The 21,767-nt window shown below is 37.6% G+C and overlaps 1 protein-coding gene across 1 annotated transcript in view; it reads right to left on the bottom strand.

Annotated features, from left to right (window-relative positions):
• The window catches only part of cntn3b (contactin 3b), a 166,062-nt gene extending 148,697 nt beyond the window's left edge, over positions 1-17,365 (bottom strand). Inside the window, exon 1 of the mRNA XM_062045773.1 lies at positions 17,074-17,365. The gene's annotated coding sequence lies outside the window, so the exon portion shown is untranslated. The remainder of the gene's footprint in view (positions 1-17,073) is intronic.
• Positions 17,366-21,767: the final 4,402 nt, after the last annotated feature.

Raw genomic sequence — 21,767 nt, 5'->3', positions numbered from 1 at the left:
TTAAAAAAGTAGAATAAAACAATATAAAAAAACGATACCGATAGTAAAAAAAAACGATACCGATAATTTCCGATATTACATTTTAAAGCATTTATCGGCAGGCCGATATTATCGGACATCTCTAGTTTTGAAGTGCGAGAGTCTGTTGAATTAAAAAGTGTTTCTCCGCCTTCCTGTCGGTCATTTTTTCTTAATAATGAGCTCGCAGCAGTCAGGGTCATCTCACAAGACCCTCGGGTGCCGTGAATGTCAATCAGCCTAGCTGGCGATTGCTTGACATGCCCTCCGCGGTCGACCATGTAGCTCGCGATCGACGTAATGTGCATCTCTGATATATAGTCATTCGCCCTTTTTCTAAAAAAAAAAACTCTGCTGGTGCATAAAAACAATTGAATGGCGCAATAGATTTACATAACTAGTACAGTCAGAGATTTGAGGAGCATCTCTGTGGGGAATTGTATGTTTTCCCATGGGTGCGTCGGATTTCTTCCACCTCACACATCTGCAAAAACATGTTTGGTTGATTGGAGACTCTAAATTGTCCGTAAAGTGTGCATGTAAATGTTTTTTTTTCTATACGTGCCCTGGGATTGACTGCTGACCAGTTCAGAGTGAACCCCACCTCTCGAACCAAAGTCAGCTGGGACAGGCTTCAGCTCACCCGTGACGCTAATGAAGAAATCGAATGGAACTACTTAACCCTCCGATCAGTGACCGAAGTGACCTTTTTATACAACTTTCTTCCTGCGGATGTGCATGTGACTTTTAAGACTGCAATTGTCATATTTGTAGCACAGAAGGGGCTTTGCTCAAGCTCTGACCTACATCACAGTAAGTGGAAACTGATACGCCTCTCAGGATTAAGAATCCAACCCAACCCCTTCATGCTTACAACATAACCCGGTTGTGGTGATTAACCCTGGGCTATGTTTGGAATTCTTGAAATTGACCCTAAAACGCCATCACGTTTGCACCAACTTTTAAAATGTAGGATTTTGAGGCCGCGTCTTGACGTGACAGGGCCGATGACATAACGTTACGGGAAAAAGTATGCAGAAGCATCGGATGCTGAGCTGGCATATCGTAATTTAATGGCCAAGGCTGCACTGTCCTAGGGACGGTAATTGTTCCCCGCTGTGACGTAAATGCAGTCACAGCAAGAGTGGATTTCCTGTATTTGGAAAATGTCGCCCCTCTGAAAACCCATCACGTTGAATTACACGGTTCTGGATTGTACAGGACAGAAATGTGCTGAATTCCTCAGTTTGAGCTGCGTATTAACTGCTATCTGCTTTCTCTGGGATTCCAACCTCACCATCCTAACCCATCAGTTCAAAAAAGCCTCAGGTTTCGCTGAGGGAACTCTCCCGGAATTGCACTGGCTGCATGTGTGCATGACACAGCATCGTAGGGCGTCACTAAAAAGCCTGTAAAACTTGCAATATACTGAGTGTGTGTGTGTGTGTATGTATGTATGTATATATATTTACACATTAGAGATGCGCGGTTAGCGGGCACACCCGCGGAGTCCGCGAGTCGGACGAAAAAAATAGATTTTAAATAGATTCGGGCGGGTGGCGGTTGAACCAATTCAGAAAAAAAAATACATAGTTAAATGTTGTTACCCATGTGAATGATCGAGGGCGAGTTCTTTGTTTCTTTAGGTGGGTTTATTGTAGGCAGTTTCCATGAACGTCCACCCAGTGCGGCAACATCACACAACAACAGTCACGTTTTTGTCCTACCGTAAAGCAGGTCGTCTGCCGTAAACAGCAATGCTGTGACAGTCTCAAACAGGGCAACACTGCCATCTAGTGTACATGCATATGTGTTAACCCGCATACGAAAAACGAGCAGCACTCTTTGAAACAGGCAATTATTCATCAGGCGCTGCTGCAGCCGTCACGCCAAATGTCTTCCCCCCTACAAAAGCCTTCCTCCCCCATTTACTTCCGGGGCTGCGTCCAATAAAGTCACAAAGTTGCCGGGGGTCCTTAACCCGCACGCGACTGTCCTGTTTCGCGCCTGTACAAAAAAAAAAACAATCATCGATTTCTTCAGATTCCAGCAGCTGTCAAAGACGAAGTATCCTTCCAGCGACGGGCAGTCAAAGCCGAAGTGCTATCGATCGCTGTCAATGATGTAAGAGGAAACATGACCACGGAAGTGAATGGGGGGGGGGGGGGGGGGAGGTTTTTGTAGAGGGAAGAAATTGTGGTCGGGGGTGGGCGTGGTTGGGCCGGGGTCGTGGTTGGGGGCGTGGTTAAGGGCGTGGTTAAGAGGGGAATATATTTAAGCTAGAATTCACCAACTCAAGTATTTCATATATATATATATATATATATATATATATATATATATATATATATATATATATATATATATATATATATATATATATATATATATATATTTATTTTATTATACATATAAATAAAAGAAATACTTGAATTTCAGTGTTCTGGAGGCTTTCCAGTAGATGGCAGTATTGTCCTGTTTAAGAGTGTCACAACATTGCAGTTTACGGCAGACGAAAACGTGACTGCTGTTGTTGTTACCGCGCTGGGAGGACGTTAATGAAACTGCCTAACAATAAACCCACATAAGAAACCAAGAACTCGCCCTCAATCATTCTACAGTTATAACGTGATTGGGCAGGCACGCTGTTAATATTGTGGGAAAGCGGTCGTGAAAACAGACTGTCGCCGCTGTCCCCACTCAGGTCCGCATTGAGCTGGAGGGGGCGTGGCCTCCAGCTCAGGCTGAATACCGGGAGTCTCCCGGTAAAACCGGGATGGTTGGCAAGTATGCTCTAATGCGTGGCCAAGAGATATTATTGCGTGGCACGCATTGAATGTCTCTGCTGCATTGAATCAGTCTCATTTCTTTAACAGGAATGCCTTGTATCGTCTATATTAGATGTATAACAACGGGTGGGTGGCGGGTGGCGGGCGGTTGTGGTTTTGATAAAATGTTAGTTCGGGTGGATGGCGGGTGGATGACGACTTTTGTGATGCGGTTGCGGATGAAATAATTGCCTATCCGCGCATCTCTATTACACATATATATATTAGGGTTGTACGGTATACCGGTAATAGTATAGTACCGCAATACTAATGAATCATATTCGGTACTATACACCCCCGAGCCCCCGTCGTCATCATGTCATTGCTGGTTTTACGAGTATATGAGCATGTTCGGCAGCGCACAATCACTGAGTACTTACAAGCAGACACAGTGTGTAGACAGAAAAGGGAGAACGGACGCATTTTGGCCTAAAAACTAACGATAAAGGTGAAGCTATAACAATGAAACGCCCTCAGGAAGAGGACTTGAGCCTTTTTTAGCTGTTTTAGCTACTTCTAAATTATTAATCCCCGCCTCCATGGCGACAAATGAAGTAAGTTTCTTACAAGTATCGTCCCTGCAGGACGAGGAATAGCTAAACATGATTCACTACACACCGTAGCTCACCGGCGTCAAAATGTAAACAAACGCCATTGGTGGATCTACACCTAACATCCACTGTAATGATACTAAGTACAGGAACGTATCTAGTCGATACTACTATAATTACGTCGATATTTTTTGGCATTTCGTTTTTTTTAAATTTATATTATGTTTATAAACTCAGGAAATATGTCCCTGGACAAATGAGGACTTTGAATATGACCAATGTATGATCCTGTAACTACTTGGTATCGAATTGATACCCAAATTTGTGGTATCATTCCAAACTAATGTAAAGCATCCAAGCAACAGAAGAATAAATGATTATTACATTTTAACCGCAGTGTAGATAGAACATGTTAAAACAGAAAATAACAAGATATTAACAGTAAATGAACAAGTAGATTAATAATTCATTTTCTACCTCTTGTCCTAAATCATTTTGACAAAATAATAGAATGATAAATGACACAATATGTTACTGCATATGTCAGCAGACTACATTAGGAGCCTTTGCTTGTTGACTTTCTAATACAAGACAACTTGTTCACTATTTTATTTAAGGACAAACTTGCAATAAGAAACATATGTTTAATGTACTATAAGATTTTTTGTTACAATAAAGCCAATAATGCAGTTTTTTGGGTCCTCTTAATTTAGAAAAGTATCGAAAAGTACCAAAAAGTATCGAAATAATGTTGGTACCGGTACCAAAATATTGGTATCGGGACAACACTAATATATATACACACAAATATGTATATATATTCTTATATATTTTCTTATATGTATATATATTCTTATGTGTATATATATATATATATATATATATCTATATATATAGATATATATATAGATATATATAAACACACATCATATACTGTATACAATGTATATTTCCTGGAACTGTTTACAACCTGTACAAAAATAAAGAATTAAACAATACATTTATCAAAAGGGGACCTGTTATCCGTTTCATTTTCCTATACATTTACCTGCAATGTCAGATATGTGTTCATGCAATTGGATATGAGCCTTGCAAGCAGTTGTCTTATTTTCAAAGTGGGTTCGCATTGACGTCAATGCATGCCTGACTTACTTATACGGGCAACAATTGCACAGTTTTAGCACGTTGAGCAATGGCTTCAAGGAAATGTTTGCTCGAGTGTGAGGGAAAAGTTACCGCTTTTCTTAAGAGGTTGGGGAGAGTTGCTTTTTCCTGGCCAGCTGAAGAAAAATACCTCTAGATTGTTTAATGGAGTTAAGGAAACAGGCAGTTTTACAGGATGCAGAAAGTACAAGCAGTGATGCAGAAGTATAACGCTCTTATTGTGGGTAGCTGCTTTATAAGAGTCGTACATTTAAATACATAGGGCCAAAATGAGTAGAATAATAGAATAACTAGGGTTTTGCCATGATTATGTCAGGTTGGGGTGTGACTATTCTCTTTCTTGGCTTCAAAAATGATAAGCATAACATCTGATGTACAAACACATTAGCAATGACATTATACATTCACCTCTGCAGAAGCTAAACTTAATGAAAGTAATTAGCCCCTTTTTATTGTCACTGGACCTTTTCTCATTTATGTGGGATTTTGAAAAATCTTCGTTTCCGTTAATTTTCCCTGCGTAAAAAAAATAAATAATAAACTATCCCCTGACCTCGGACTTTCACTGGAAAAGTCCCAACGAGGTGGTACTTATTAAAATCACAGAGAAGGGCAGGCTGAAAAACGCTAAATGCAGGACGCTTGCAGAATTTCTGTTCACCCATCATAAAGTCAATCATTTTATTTTTACAGGCTCCGTTTTGACCACTTGGAAAATGGTACAGAAAAAGAGAAGCCACTAGGGATGGAGTCTCACGGTTATGATATTGCCACGGTATTACGGCCACGGAACGGTATTATTGCGGTATGGTAAAAAAAAACAAAGACTACCTAGTAAAGATGCCATAATTGTCATGATCTGTGGTCCAGATCATGTTTTTGTTATGTTCTTGTTAGTTTATAACTCTTTTAGTTCCTGTTTGACACCTGAGTTTGTTTTAGTTACCATGGCTACTTATGGTTTTCACCTGCCCCTGGTGTTCAGCACGCGCACCTGCTGCTAATCAAAGGACTCTTTAAGCCTGCCTTTGCCAGTCAGTCGTCCTGGCGTCATTAGTTGTCTGCCTCATGCCTGGACTACGTAAGTCTTAGTTGTTTCATGCCACAGTTTCGTATTGGTTTCATGCCACAGTTTCGTGTTTGTTCCATGCCATAGTTAATGCTAGTTGTTTCATGCCACAGTTTCGTGTTTTTTTCATGCCACAGTTTCGTATCGGTTTCATGCCACAGTTTCGTGTTTGTTCTATGCCATAGTTAATGCTAGTTGTTTCATGCCACAGTTTCGTGTTTGTTTCATGCCACAGTTTCGTATTGGTTTCATGCCACAGTTTCTTATTGGTTTCATGCCACAATTTTGTGTTTGTTCTATGCCAGAGTTATAGCTATTTGTTTCATGCCACAGTTTCGTGTTTGTTTCATGCCACAGTTTCGTATTGGTTTCATGCCACAGTTTTGTGTTTGTTCTATGCCATAGTTAATGCTAGTTGTTTCATGCCACAGTTTCGTGTTTGTTATATGCCACGGTTTCGTATTGGTTTCATGCCACAGTTTTGTGTTTGTTCTATGCCAGAGTTAATTCTAGTTGTTTCATGCCACAGTTGCGTGTTTGTTTCATGCCACAGTTTCGTGAGGTTCATGTCTATAGTTTTCTGTCCTAAATTTTTGCCTTAGCTTCTGCGTGCGATAGGCACGCTTGCCTTCGGGTTGTTTTCTGTTTTGTACCTCGTTGATTGTTTCTTAAAATGAAATCATGTTCCTACCTGCAAGTCCTGTTCGGAGTCGTCCGTTTGCCTTCCTGGGAGAACGACCCCGCAGTAAGCGAAAACTACGTTGTGACAATAATGTGTAAAATGAAGTGGCAATAATGTTAAGGAAAAACAAACTTACTGTAATTTAACACCAACATATTGCCCAAATTAGGTATGCAGCTCAGGCTTCATGATAAATAATAAGCACAATTATTTTCATCAATATTGAAATCACAATTATTTACTGTTAATGGGTATATTTAAATGCAAAAATGGTACAGGAACAGCCAGTGTTTTAACAAACAGGCAAATAATAAAACAATGCGTCTTTAAACTGACAATGTAAACATCCAGCGTATTTGTTCTACTTTTAATTTCTAAGCAGTGAAAATGTTTGTTTTAGTTTGGCTTCTTACATTATACGTTTTCGAGGTTTCGTGTCATCTAGCTTTGCAAACATTTTTTTTTTCTGCATTTCCCCGCTCCTTTTTGAGGAGCTACGCCAAAAGGAAATAACCGCTTGTCCACTCATTCGTCGACCCAACGAGAGATTCCAACATCGTGTTTCCTTGGAGCCAAAATGTGTCCATACTTCGTACTGCTCAGGGAATAATGGGAGTTTACTTCTCAGTCCAGTCAATAGTTACAGAAGAAAAACACATTAACGGAAGTACTGTAAATTCTTGTTTGATACGTCAGATGCTACAGCGATTATTGCTAGCATTTTCAAACCAAAATACCGCAATGTTTACAATACTGTTTTGGGTAAACCAGTTATTCTTTAACCCTTGTACCGCATTTTCCGGACCATAGGGTGCACCGGATTATAAAGCGCACCGCCAAAGAATGACCATTTTTCATATATAAGACGCACTGGATTATAAGGTGCATTAAAGGAGTCATATTATTATTTATTTTTTCTAAATTGAAAACACTTTCTTGTGGTCTACATAACATGTAATGGTGGTTCTTTGGTCAAAATGTTGCATGGATGATGTTTCACAGATCATCTTCAAGCCGCTTTCTGACAGTCGGATGCGCCGTTTTGTGGGCGGTCTTATTTACGTGGCTCACCTTCGGCAACGTCTTCTCCCCGTCATCTTTGTTGTAGCGGTGTAGCGTGCAAGGACGGGAGTGGAAGAAGTGTCAAAAGATGGCTCTAACTGTTGTAATGACATTCAAACTGCTAATAATCAAATGTAAACAATCAAATGCAGATACTTTTTCTTTTTCTTATGCCTTCTGATCTCTCTCTCTCTCTCTCTCTCTCTCTCTCTCTCTCTCTCTCTCTCTCTCTCTCTCTCTCTCTCTCTCTCTCTCTCTCTCTATGTCCACTACTTGATGTCCATATCCCCCCCCCCCCTACACACCCCTGATTGTAAATAATGTAAATAATTCAATGTGATTATCTTGTGTGATGACTGTATTATGATGATAGTATATATGATAGTATATATCTGTATCAGGAATCAATTTAAGTGGACCCTGACTTAAACAAGTTGAAAAACTTATTTGGGTGTTACCATTTAGTGGTCAATTGTACGGAATATGTACTTCACTGTGCAACCTACTAATAAAAGTCTCAATCACTCAATCAAAACTTTACTTAAATCAATAACGGAGCAGCATTTCCTCATCCGTGGCTCACTAGTGCAACAACTACGCCGGAAATGTGTCCCGTGGAAAAAAATGTCCGACCAGAACTCTCTAATAACTAAAGCTCCTTGGGTGAATAATGTAAACTCACTACACCGGTATGTTTTAACGCTTTCATGGCGAGTTCACTGAAAGATATAAGTAAGAACTTTACACTACTTTATATTAGAAATGGCAACAGCGGAGGATGAATGTCCCATAACAAGAAGGTAGAGAAAAATAAGAAACTTATCGACTACAAAGACGGACGCGGGCAATTTTTCAGGACTTATGCAGATCCCAAATACAGATCAGCAGGTACCAGAAAGTAAGACAAGTTGCTTTTGCATAATATTGCAAAACAAAACTCAAGATAACATGTCTTACCTTATACACACACCATAATAATACTTGTATGTAGAAGCACAGTACAATCCATAAAGCGGTGCGGCTTCATAGCTTACCAAAGTCGTACTAAAACATTTTGACAGATTTTTGAGCGCCGTGTGTAATGTTCTATTTTTGCAATGGAACATATACAATTTTGGTGTTGTTTACTTGAGTCATAGTGTAGTCTACACGTATCTCTTATGTTTGACTGCCATCTACTGGTCACACTTCTCATTTCTCCATGGACCAAATAAAATAGCTTCGTGGTCGGGAAGCAAAACCAGAATTATTCCGTACATTAGGCGCACCGGGTTATAAGGCGTAAAAAAACTAATATTTTAAGTGCGCCTTATAGTCCGGAAAATACGGTAAATACTTTTCCTGGAAATGCTGATGTAAAAGATTGTTTTAAACATGTTTTAAAGTCGTTGAGTTGGAGTGAAATTGATAGACAATATGGTTAGTGACAGGTTCCCCTACACCCCATTCCTGGAAGGCTGCTTTGTTCCCAATGAATCTAATCAAGCATTTATCATAGCAGCCTGAAGTCTACGTTACACACAAGTCATACAAAGCAGAACATTGGAAAATAACCCAGAAGAACAAGCATCCGCCACCGAGGGAGGGGATACACAGCTGCTCTGCCGACGAATGACGATTCACAGTCAATGGTCTGCTGATTCCTCTTAATTTACTCCGACTGAAGACCTGCGCGGCAACCCAATTCACATAATCCAGGGAGGACAGGAAAAAATAACTGGAGTGATTAACAAATAAAAGCAGGGCTTAATGTCTGTATTTCATGGCTTAGGCTGCACCAGTGAGCTTAATGAAAAGAAGAGTCAAGAAGTAATTGTTAGGCATTGCATGTGCTGTGGCGGTGCATTAGTATTGGGCCAGTGTATTAGGAGCCCCAAGACAGATTGCACATTTTAAATATAGAGTCTTTTCGAGTAACTGCCACCCTACTTTAATGCCAATTTGAAGAGCTTATAGGGGTGGACATTTAGTCTTTTCTGACTTCAAAATGTTAAAATGTTGGATACTGGTGGTAAACAATGCCAAAGCGTCAAATCATAAGGTGCAGGCACTGTTAGTGGAGTTTTGCAGTCTGACTAGTCTGTGACGTCACAGCGAGTTGGTAGCACTTATTTAGGGATTAAAGGGGTCATATGACATTTTTTTCAATTTACTGCATCAATTTCAACTCACTGAATCATTTCGGATCGTATCGTTCTAAAAAAAAATGTGCCTGTACCTCAATAGTATTGACCAGGGGTCACCAACGCGTTGCCCGCGGGCACCAGGTCGCCCGTAAGGACCAAATGAGTAGCCTGCTGGCCTGTTCTAAAAATAGCTCAAATAGCAGCACTTACCAGTGAGCTGCCTCTATTTTTTAAATTTTATTTATTTACTAGCAAGCTGGTCTCGCTTTGCTCGACATTTTTAATTCTAAGAGAGACAAAACAAAAATAGAATTTGAAAATCCAAGAAAATATTTTAAAGACTTGGTCTTCACTTGTTTAAATAAATTCATTAATTTTTTTACTTTGCTTCTTATAACTTTCAGAAAGACAATTTTAGACAAAAAATACAACCTTAAAAATTATTTTATGATTTTTCAACACATATACCTTTTTACCTTTTAAATTCCTTCCCCTTATTTCCTGACAATTTAAATCAATGTTCAAGTATTTTATTTGTTTTTTATTGTAAAGAATAATAAATACATTTTAATTTCATTCTTCATTTTAGCTTCTGTTTTTTCGACGAAGAATATTTGTGAAATATTTCTTCAAACTTATTATGATTAAAATTCAAAACAATTATTCTGGCAAATCTAGAAAATCTGTAGAATCAAATTTAAATCTTATTTCAAAGTCTTTTGAATTTCTTTTAACATTTTTGTTCTGGAAAATCTAGAAGAAATAATGATTTGTCTTTGTTAGAAATATAGCTTGGTCCATTTTGTTATATATTCTAACAAAGTGTAGATTGGATTTTAACCTATTTAAAACATGTCATCAACATTTTAAAATGTATCTTAATCAGGAAAAATTACTAATGATGTTCCATACATTATTTTTTTTATTTTTTCAAAAAGATTCATATTAGCTAGTTTTTCTCTTCTTTTTTTCCAGTTGAATTTTGAATTTTAAAGAGTCGAAATTGAAGATAAACTATGTTTCAAAATTTAATTGTCATTTGTTTCATGTTTTCTCCTCTTTTAAACCGTTCAATTAAGTGTAAATATCATTAATTATTAATAATAACATAGAGTTAATGTTAAATTGAGCAAATTGGCTATTTCTGGCAATTTATTTACGTATCAAACTGGTAGCCCTTCGCATTAATCAGTACCCAAGAAGTAGCTCTTGGTTTCAAAAAGGTTGGTGACCCCTGGTATTGACAATCGAATCGTTATTAAAACATCCATCCATCCATTTTCTACCGCTTGTCCCATTTGGGGTCGCGGGGGGTGCTGGAGCCTATCTCAGCTGCATTGGGGCGGAAAGTGGGGTACACCCTGGACAAGTCGCCACCTCATCGCAGGGCCAACACAGATAGACAGACAACATTCACACTCACATTCACACACTAGGGCCAATTTAGTGTTGCCAATCAACCTATCCCCAGGTGCATGTTTTTGGAGGTGGGAGGAAGCCGGAGTACCCGGAGGGAACCCACGCAGTCACGGGGAGAACATGCAAACTCCACACAGAAAGGTCCCGAGCCCGGGATTGAATTTAGGACTACTCAGGACCTTCGTATTGTGAGGCATATGCACTAACCCCTGTTCCACCGTGCTGCCCAAATTGTTTTAAATTTAGACCACAGGTGTCAAACTCAAGGCCCAGGGGCCAGATCTGGCCCGCCATAGCATTCTGAATGGCCCGTGAAAGCCTGGAAATAATACGCATTAATAAAGTAGTTTATCTTTCTTTCTTTGTTTATTTTGCCAGGAAATTATATATATTTTACACTTTATCTATCTAACAAAGCAACAGATATTATATTATCACCACATCCCACCTCCTCGGATTGTAAATAATCAAATGTATATACTTGTTCTTATGCTTTCTGAGCTCACTATGTTCACTGCTCGCTGCACATATCCTACCAAGTCAGACCTACACTGTTTCAATGTCCATTTCTCAGATGATATAATTGTTGATGATGTAAGTGCTGATATCAACCAAACCTAACCCTAACCCTCCACATCCCACCCCCGGATTGTAAATAATGTAAATAATTCAATGTATATACTCTGATGATTAACTTGTGTGATGACTGTATTATGATGATAGTATATATTTGTACCATGAATTGATTAACGTGGACCCCGACTTAAACAAGTTGAAAAACTTATTCGGGTGTTACCATTTAGTGGTCAATTGTACGGAATATGTACTGTACTGTGCAATCTACTAATAAACGTCTCAATCAATCAATTGATCATACATTTTTGGGGTAAAAACATACGTAAATATCTACTTAGCCTTACGATTTCAAAGCAAGTTATCCATCAAATTGTACACTGTAAACATGACTATATATACATTTTATTTATATATATATTTATTTATTTTAAACAGCTCGGTCTTCAGAATCCTACCGTAAGAAAAAAACGGTGTTACCATTTTTACATTTACAGTAATACCATATTTTTTATGCATGCAAACGAACTAACAAAAAACTGGCAGCTCAATCACCAGAATTGTACAGCAAAATAGAGTGAAACCTTTTCACTGTACATTTTATAGTAAAATTCTGCCATTTTTTGGGGACCGCAAAAGCCACAGATTTTTTTTTTTCTCACGGTGATAGGTGAAATATATGCATAGGTAATCGTGTGACAATATCACGCATGTATGTTTTCTTTATTAATGTTACAAGCGGCCGGCCCTCTGAGGGCAGCCAAGACTGCAACGTGGCCCTCAATGAAAACACGTTTCATCATCATAGGTCCCCCTTTAAATCAACATTTTGGAAAACAATGCACATTCTCAATGGAGATTTTATTTAATGCATTGCAAGTAGAGATGTCCGATATTATCGGCCGATAAATGCTTTAAAATGTAATATCGGAAATTATCAGTATCGTTTTTTTTTATTATCGGTATGGTTTTTTTGTTTTTTTTTCTATTAAATCAACATAAAAAACACAAGATACACTTACAATTAGTACACCAACCCAAAAAACCTCCCTCCCCCATTTACACTCATTCGCACAAAAGGGTTGTTTCTTTCTGTTATTAATATTCTGGTTCCTACATTATACACTACCGTTCAAAAGTTTGGGGTCACATTGAAATGTCCTTATTTTTGAAGGAAAAGCACTGTACTTTTCAATGAAGATAACTTTAAACTAGTCTTAACTTTAAAGAAATACACTCTATACATTGCTAATGTGGTAAATGACTATTCTAGCTGCAAATGTCTGGTTTTTGGTGCAATATCTACAAAGGTGTATAAAGGCCCATTTCCAGCAACTATCACTCCAGTGTTCTAATGGTACAATGTGTTTGCTCATTGGCTCAGAAGGCTAATTGATGATTAGAAAACCCTTGTGCAATCATGTTCACACGTCTGAAAACAGTTTAGCTCGTTACAGAAGCTACAAAACTGACCTTCCTTTGAGCAGATTGAGTTTCTGGAGCATCACATTTGTGGGCTCAATTAAACGCTCAAAATGGCCAGAAAAAGAGAACTTTCATCTGAAACTCGACAGTCTATTCTTGTTCTTAGAAATGAAGGCTATTCCACAAAATTGTTTGGGTGACCCCAAACATTTGAACGGTAGTGTATATCAATATATATCAATACAGTCTGCAAGGGATACAGTCCGTAAGCACACATGATTGTGCGTGCTGCTGGTCCACTAATAGTACTAACCTTTAACAGTTAATTTTACTCATTTTCATTAATTACTATTTTCTATGTAACTGTTTTTATATTGTTTTACTTTGTCTTTCATTCAAGAAAATGTTTTTAATTTATTTATCTTATTTTATTTTTTTAATTTTTTTTTTTAAAGTACCTTATCTTCACCATACCTGGTTGTCCAAATTAGGCATAATAATGTGTTAATTCCACGACTGTATATATCGGTATCGGTTGATATCGGTATTGGTAATTAAGAGTTGGACAACATCGGATTATCGGATATCGGCAAAAAGCCATTATCGGACATCCCTAATTGCAAGCAATGTCTCGCAGGTTAAAAATATTCTTTACATTTGAGTGTTGTATAACGTTAATGAGATAAGCATTCTGCTACAGCGGATGTATGGAAGCGACATATTTCATCTACAGCTTCGTGAACGTGTTTTGCAAAAGGTTTTACAATTAACGATAGACTAAACATAATAGATATGTTTACTAGCGCACAGCCGAACATCTGTGCAGGTGACTGCGCTGCCCCGTGCAGCTGTGTATTTTCATGTGAAAAAGCATTAATTCCCTGAAAGACAGCAAGACGCCCCAAGTGACTCCCTGTGTGGAACACTGCTGCAACCCTCAGCTGCTGCTTGACACCCAGCATGGGAGATAGCCCACTCAAAAAGAGAGGGAAGCAGTGATCCATCCCTCGACCTCAGCATCGAGAACTGTGGTGTCAAACGTACGGCCCGCGAACAGGTTTTATCCGGCACACGGGATGAGTTTGCTAAGTATAAAAATCAACCTGAAATTTTTGAATTAAAGAAACAGCTGTTCTAAATGCGTCCACTAGGTGTCGCAATAGCAATTATTTGTATCTTTGTAGACGATGCTACATATGTACAAAATAAACCACATGTCAAGGAAACTGATCAAACTCCATAAATAACATACTGTAATTTGATTTTGATATAATACAATGAACACCAATGAGTTGACTGATGAACATTATCACATCATTTATTCCAAAAATATAAATAACGACAAATAAAGATAGAATACTATTAACCGCAACATATTCTACCATTAATTAGTTGCTTATTAACATGCACATTAGTAACATTTTGGCTCTTAATTAGTCATTATTAAGTACTTATTAATGCCTTATTCTGCATGGCCTTATTATACAACCAGTAAGCCATTAACTAAGAGTCTTCCCTCAATAACCTCAGAATTATTGCTTATTAGTAACCCTAACCCTAACCCTTATATGTTCCCCTAGTGTCCAAATAACTCTAAATTAAGTCTTTGTTACTTTAATAAGCAACTAATTAATGGTGAATATGTTCCCCATCCTAAATTGTTACCAATACAATAGATCTGTATATATTTTATACTGTATATATAATATGTAAATATTACATATATGTTATATTTGATATTGTTACTATGGTACATTTTTAGTCTACTTTAAACCTGCATTATCAATAAAGTTTGTCTAAATCTAAGTCTAATCTGAAGTCGTCTTTATTTTTAATTTATCGTGCCGTGATTTGACCAGTTCGGCCCATTTGGGAGTAGATTTTCCACCATGTGGCCCCCGATTAAAAATGAGTTTGACAACCCCGTACTACATAAATAAGATCCTATAATTTAATTTTGATACCATTTTCTTATCTTGATAGATTGAAAATGAACACCAATGAGTTGACTGATGAACATTATCACATCATTTATTCAGAAAGTATAAATAAAGACAAATAAAGATAGAAAACGATTAGCCCCAACATGTAAGTGTAAAGAAAAACCCAACAACATTATGATTTGTACCATTTCAGAATGTGCTTGCTCTATTTTTAAACAAAGAAAACATACTGAAGTTGTCTTTATTTTTAAGTTATCGTGCCGTGATTTGACCAGTCCCACTTGGGAGTAGATTTTTCTCCATGTGGCCCCTGATTTAAAATGAGTTTGACAACCCTGTACTACATAAATAACATCCTATAATTTGATTTTGATACCATTTTCTTATCTTGATAGATTGAAAATTAACACCAATGAGTTGACTGATGAACATTATCACATCATTTATTCAGTAAGTATAAATAACGACAAATAAAGGTAGAATACTATTAACCGCAACATGTAAGTGTAAAGAAAAACCCAACAACATTATGATGTGCACCATTTCAGAATGTGCTCGCTCTATTTTTGAACAAAGAAAACATACTGAAGTTGTCTTTATTTTTAATTTATCGTGCCGTGATTTGACCAGTTCGGCCCATTTGGGAGTAGATTTTCCACCATGTGGTCCCCGATTAAAAATGAGTTTGACAACCCTGTACTACATAAATAACATCCTATAATTTGATTTTGATACCATTTTCTTATCTTGATAGATTGAAAATTAACACCAATGAGTTGACTGATGAACATTTTCACATCATTTATTCAGTAAGTATAAATAACGACAAATAAAGGTAGAATACTATTAACCGCAACATGTAAGTGTAAAGAAAAACCCAACAACATTATGATGTGTACCATTTCAGAATGTGCTTGCTCTATTTTTAAACAAAGAAAACATACTGAAGTTGTCTTTATTTTGAAGTTATCGTGCCGTGATTTTACCAGTCCCACTTGGGAGTAGATTTTTCTCCATGTGGCCCCTGATTTAAAATGAGTTTGACAACCCTGTACTACATAAATAACATCCTATAATTTAATTTTGATACCATTTTCTTATCTTGATAGATTGAAAATTAACACCAATGAGTTGACTGATGAACATTTTCACATCATTTATTCAGTAAGTATAAATAACGACAAATAAAGGTAGAATACTATCAACCGCAACATGTAAGTGTAAAGAAAAACCCAACAACATTATGATGTGTACCATTTCAGAATGTGCTCGCTCTATTTTTAAACAAAGAAAACATACTGAAGTTGTCTTTATTTTGAAGTTATCGTGCCGTGATTTGACCAGTTCGGCCCACTCGGGAGTACATTTTTCTCCATGTGGCGATCCAAAATAAGTTTGAGGGAACATCGCATCGTCCGATACCGCCCAAAACGCAACACAACTTTCTTTGTCTTGGCCGAGCTTTCAAAACGCTCTCCCCCGTTAACGGCGTGGGGGAGGGGGGGCGGGGTTCGGAGCAAATTAGGCTCGACTAACTCATCCCGGGCACTGCCATGCTGGATGTCGCTCGGTTACGGGATGATTTGCTGCATGGCTTCAAAGACACGTCTCACCTCTCATTTAGCTGCTGCTTGATATTCTCAACTGATGTGCAAAGGAACTATAAATAAACATGAATGGAGGGAGGGGGGGGGGCAGGAAGATTATAATCCCCGCTGAATAGTGGGGGGCACTTTGAAGATGCTGCCTGTTTGTCTGGAATTTTTTGGGGGGCGTGGGGGTCAGGGGGGGGAAAAAAAAGTGCACCGGTGGATAAATAACCAAAAAAAAAATAGCATTCTGGTATTTGGAAAATATGCCAATCACTCACGCAAAATATGTTATGTTGTTATTTTACACAATTTAGGGGGGGGGAAAAAATACTAATTGACAAGTTTTTCCTTTGAACTGTGCAGCGTGGTGCCATATGGACTCCGTCCCCTGGATGAGCCCCATCAGTGGACATCCCACAAGGACCAACCAGAGCCATTTGAGGCTTGTCTAGAAACGCAATCATCAGCACCGTGCATGAGTGGCCACCATCAGCATGCACCCCCCCCTCCTCATATAGGAACATTTTCTCACCAAAAAAAAAGAATCTTTTTTTTTTTTTTGGACTAAGCATGCAAATTATATGCAAACTTGGGCACATTATTTTGAAAAATTGTACTTACTTCTCTTGTGATATTTCCCTTCTTCTTGGAACTGTGTGGGTTTTAATTCCATTTTTCCCACTAGAAGGTTTTATTCCCCGGCGCGCTTTACTTTATTCTGCACCCTCAAGGTGCGCCTCCGCCGCATCCAACCAAATAAAATCCCCCACCCGCGCAGTGATGGAGCAGCCCCACGGTGGGGTGGTGGTGTAGGCGCGGTGCTCCTTGGTTGTTAGCGCTCCGAGGTGTGCGGCCAACCAGCCGGGAGGACAGCGATGCCACTGAGTGGAGATGGCGTGTCAATGTGCGCATCCCACAGTGGGCTTCTTGCTCTCTTTTGTGCGTGCGTGCGCGCCCGCGCGGCGCGGGGAAAAAAAAAAAAAAAACACGCGCCCGCGTGGTGACGGCGGGAAAATACGCTGCGGCACAATAATGCGCCACGGGCACCTGTGGGTGAGTGAGGGCGCATGTGGTGATTAAAAGGGTGGAGGGGTGGGAAAAAAAGTAAGGAATTATGAGGACTTGGTTTTGGAATAGGATATTAAAAATAAAAAAAAATAAAAAAATTTCAATTAAAATCTGAGATATACTTTAAGTCTACAGCAGGGACGTCCAAAGTGTGGCCCGGGGGCCATTTGCGGCCCGCTGCTAATTGTTTACCGGCCCGCCACACATTCTGGAAATGCTATTGCAAAAATAAAAAATAAAACATTAAAAAAAGTAGAATGAGGTGAAATCTAACTAGAAAAAGTTGCAATGTTGACACAAAAGCTGCCATGCAGGCTGTTTTTTTCTTCTTCCTTTGTCTATCTTTATTTTTATTTTTTTTGCCGTTGCTCCAAAAAAATGTATAAAAACAATCTATGTTGTAATGAATTATTGACCTATTCAAAACTCCAATTATTTCAAATATTTCACTTTAAAATGTTTTCTGTGGAAAATATTGCATATGTTGTGTGCGTTTTCTTTGACAAAAGAGCATGAAACAAACAAAATAATAGTTCAAACGTAAAATCGACAGATACATCTGAAGTTGATCTCGTAATTTACACTACCGTTCAAAAGTTTGGGGTCACATTGAAATGTCCTTATTTTTGAAGGAAAAGCACTGTACTTTTCAATGAAGATAACGTTAAACTAGTCTTAACTTTAAAGAAATACACTCTATACATTGCTAATGTGGTAAATGACTATTCTAGCTGCAAATGTCTGGTTTTTGGTGCAATATCTACATAGGTGTATAGAGGCCCATTTCCAGCAACTATCACTCCAGTGTTCTAATGGTACAATGTGTTTGCTCATTGGCTCAGAAGGCTAATTGATGATTAGAAAACCCTTGTGCAATCATGTTCACACATCTGAAAACAGTTTAGCTCGTTACAGAAGCTACAAAACTGACCTACCTTTGAGCAGATTGAGTTCCTGGAGCATCACATGTGTGGGGTCAATTAAACGCTCAAAATGGCCAGAAAAAGAGAACTTTCATCTGAAACTCGACAGTCTATTCTTGTTCTTAGAAATGAAGGCTATTCCACAAAATTATTTGGGTGACCCCAAACTTTTGAACGGTAGTGTAAGTGTTGAAAGAAAAAAAAAGAAAAAAAAAATCTATCACTTTACGAGTGGGGGACCTTTTGGATCCCAAATATATTTAATGGGATTTTATTGATCTTTTAACTGTGATTACTCAATATTAAAATAACTAAAATCAATTGTGTCCTGCATTATTGATCTTTTAGGGCTCTAATTACTAAATACAGCGAATTTCAGTTTTACTATGAAAAAAAAACAAGGTTGTCTTTAACAGAAAAGGCATAAAACCTTTTTTTTTTTTTAAATTTATTTTTTATTACTTTATATCAACCTAAAATTGATATATAAATGTACTGTAAGCGTTAAATAAATTAAAAAATATATTATTTTTTACATTTTAATAACTGAGACCCTTTATGGGGCGGGGTTAAGGGGGGAGGAGTACATTTATAGCTAGAATTCACTGAAATTCAAGTATTTCCTATATATATATATATATATATATATATATATATATATATATATATATATATATATATATGAATAAAATAAATACTTGACTTTCAGTGTATTCTAGCTATATATATATATATATATTTTTTTTTTATTTTTTTTTTTATTTTTTTTATTATATATATATATATATATATATATATATATATATATATATATATATATATATATATATATATATATATATATATATATATATATATATATATATATATATATATATATATATATATATATTCACACTACCGTTCAAAAGTTTGGGGTCACCCAAACAATTTTGTGGAATAGCCTTCATTTCTAAGAAGAAAAATAGACTGTCGAGTTTCAGATGAAAGTTCTCTTTTTCTGGCCATTTTGAGCGTTTAATTGACCCCACAAATGTGATTGTTTGGGGGTATCCATAGTACGGCGATAGGGAGACGTTTTTATTTACAAGATGGGTCGGGTGTGTCTTGACCACCGCGGCAGAGGCTCCACCGAACCCCTGAGGCCGATTCACCGAACCCCTAGGGTTCGATCGAACCCAGGTTAAGAACCACTGATATATATATATATTAGGGGTGTGGGAAAAAATGTATTCGAATTCGAATCGCGATTCTCACATTGTGCGATTCAGAATCGATTCTCATTTTTAAAAAATCGATTTTTACTTATTATTTTTTTTGTAAAATTGTTTCATTTTTTAATTTTTTTAATTAATCATTCCAACAAAACACTACACAGCAATACAATTGATTGTGAGGCATTAAAAGCCACAAAATGTAACGGGTCCATCAGACCCACAAACACTGACTGAGTAACAACAATATGAACATTACACAAGGGTTAAGAGCTGACAATTTTGCAATGTTTACAAATAGTTTTAAAAAGAAATGTATCAGGAGTGTATAAACATGTTTTTGTCATGTCTGTGTGATCATGTTTTGTTTTAGTTATGTTCGGTTTTGTTTTTGGACTATTTGTGCACTCTTTTTTTGTCACCATGACGACCGATTAGTTGCACCTGCTTTCACGTTCGGTCTCACACACCTGTTGTCAATCATGTCAGTATTATTTAAGTCCATTGTTTTCAGATAGTCTGCCTGGCGACATCACACGTTATCATCACTCTGCTTCATGCCATGTTCATAGTCCCATGCCAAGTAAGTTTTTGTTCCATGTTTATAGTTTTTTGCCTTTGTGCAAGTCTTTTGTTTTTATTAGCCAAGTTTTGTACCTCCGCCATTGTGCGCGCCTTTCGTTTGTTCTTTTTTGATAGTGTTAAATAAAATCATGTACTCACATTCACGTCTTGCCCGCGCCAACTTTCCGTTGCCTTCTGGAAAAACAAACCCCATGGACCAAGTCGTGACAGTCTTGAAATGAGCATTATTCTACTTATCTTTTCCAATGACAAACCTCAATCTTAAGATTCCCAAATGTCAGATATTCAGTTAGTGTTAAATTAGGGCTGTCAAATGATTAAAATATGTGTTCATACTTACCTCAAAATTAATCATGATTAGTAGATATCAATTTTCATTATTATTAAATGTACCCGAGACTGATAATTTTCAAGTTAAATACAATGACTGAAAATTAGTTTGCTTAAATGAAATTGTACTTTTTTTCTTTAAATTATCCTTTTTTAAACAACTCAACACAAATAAAAAAACAAAAACAAATTACCTACAGTGTGTGGGTGTCTTGCCAGATTTTGTAATTTGTAAGAATACATAATGTGTACTCCTGCTGTAGGAGCTCTTGCATTCCGAGGAGGAGCTACACTTCCATGTTTAAATACCAGTTTCACGTAGTAACAACACAACATGTGAGATGTTACGATCATGCTTTGATAGTCAGAGATGTTTGATGATATATAAAGGGATATTTCTACCTGAATAAATACTTCTGACATTCTGTACATTACATGTTGTACTGCATGACATTTTTTTAACCTTCTCTATGTACTAATAACATTTAATATTTAGCCTGTTAAACATTCTGTAAGTGAGGACTATCATCCATCCATCCATCCATCCATCCATTTTCTACCGCTTGTCCCTCTTTGGGGTTGCGGGGGGTGCTGGAGCCTATCTCAGCTATCAATCAGAACAAGTTATAAAATAATATACGGTAATGATTGGTTATACTATGTAGTGAACTGCAATTACCCGATGTGGGCTACAGAGGGCAGTGGCAGGCATGCCTGCAGTATTAAACGTGGGCTCAGCGGGGGCGAAGAAGGAGACGAGAAAGAGAAAGTTAAAGTTAAAGTACCAATGATTGTCACACACACACTAGGTGTGGTGAAATTTGTCCTCTGCATTTGACCCATCCCCTTGATCACCCCCTGGGAGGTGAGAAAGTGTTCGAGGATGTATCCGTCGTGTGTGTGTGTGTTGGGATTCTGTCTATTCAGTCCGACAGTGCTATTTGTGAACATAAACAAAAGGTTGACTTGTTCAAAGACAGTCGACCGCCGTCATATTGCAACACACACTTTATTTCAATCTGCCAGAAAACAATTATTTACGTGGAAATATCACAGAATAACATTAGAAAACATCTTTGACAAAGCTTGCTTGCTTGCTGGCTCCTCTTCTGTTAGAAGAAAGGGGTACGCCTGCGCGTGATTTTTTTTTTTTTTATGTATCTGAAGTTGCACTTCGTCAAACACACAGCACTTG

The sequence above is a fragment of the Entelurus aequoreus genome, linkage group LG01 (assembly GCF_033978785.1).
Source record: "Entelurus aequoreus isolate RoL-2023_Sb linkage group LG01, RoL_Eaeq_v1.1, whole genome shotgun sequence".
NCBI lineage: Eukaryota > Metazoa > Chordata > Actinopteri > Syngnathiformes > Syngnathidae > Entelurus > Entelurus aequoreus.
This window is presented reverse-complemented; position numbering and strand designations above follow the sequence as displayed.